The sequence below is a fragment of the Cebus imitator genome, unplaced genomic scaffold, assembly GCF_001604975.1.
Source record: "Cebus imitator isolate Cc_AM_T3 unplaced genomic scaffold, Cebus_imitator-1.0 Scaffold114, whole genome shotgun sequence".
In the NCBI taxonomy this organism is placed as follows: domain Eukaryota; kingdom Metazoa; phylum Chordata; class Mammalia; order Primates; family Cebidae; genus Cebus; species Cebus imitator.
Genome location: NW_016107429.1, coordinates 2,391,556 through 2,392,577, shown reverse-complemented (window position 1 = coordinate 2,392,577; position 1,022 = coordinate 2,391,556).

The window sequence follows — 1,022 nt, the reverse complement described above, 5'->3', positions numbered from 1 at the left end:
AAGGCCCTACACCAAATGGAGGTTGCCAAAGCTTGGAGCTTACACCCTCTGAAGCCATGACCTAAGCTACACCTTGGCCCCTTTTAGCCATGGCTGGACCTGGAGCAGCTGGGATCTATGTCCCTAGGCTTCACAGAGAAGCAGGGCCGTGGACTCCGCCGATGAAGCCAATTTTTTCTTCTAGATCTCTAGGCCTGTGATGGGAAGGGCTGCTGTGAATGTCCCTATATGTCCTGGAGACATTTTCCCCTTTGTCTTGGTGATTAACATTTGGCTCCTCACTACTTATGCAACTTTCTGAAGCAAGCTTGAATTTATCCTCAACAAAGGGGTTGTTTTTTTTCTATCACATTGTCAGGCTGCAAACTTTCCCAACTTTTATGTTCTGCTTCCCTTTTAAACATAAGTTCTAATATCAGATTATCTCTCTCAAGTTACAAGTTCCACAGATCTCTAGGGCAGGGGAAAAATGATGCCAGTCTGTTTTCTAAAGCATAGCAAGTGTGTCCTTTGCTCCACTTCCCAATAAGTTTCTCATCTCCATCTGAGATGGACTTCATTGTCCATATCACTATCAACATTTTGGTCAAAACCATTCAACAAATCTCTAGGAAGTTTCAAACTTTTCCCACATCTTCCTGTCTTTTTCTGAGCCCTCCAAATTGTTCTAACCTATGCCCATTACCTTGTTAAAAAGTTGCTTCCACATTTTCTGTATCTTTACAGCAGTACCCACTCTTGGTACCAATTAACTGTATTAATTCTTTTTCACACTGCTAAAAGGAAATATTTGATACTAGGTGATTTATAAAGGAAAGAGGCTTAATTGACTCACAGGTGCACATGGCTGAGGAGGCCTCAGGAAACTTACAAACATGGCAGAAGGCAAAGTGGAAGCAAGCACTTTCTTCACGAGGTGGCAGTAGAGAGAAAAATGAAGAAGGAATGTCCAAACACTTATAATACTATCAGCTCTCGTGAGAACTGACTATCACGAGAACAGCATGGGTGCAACCTCCACC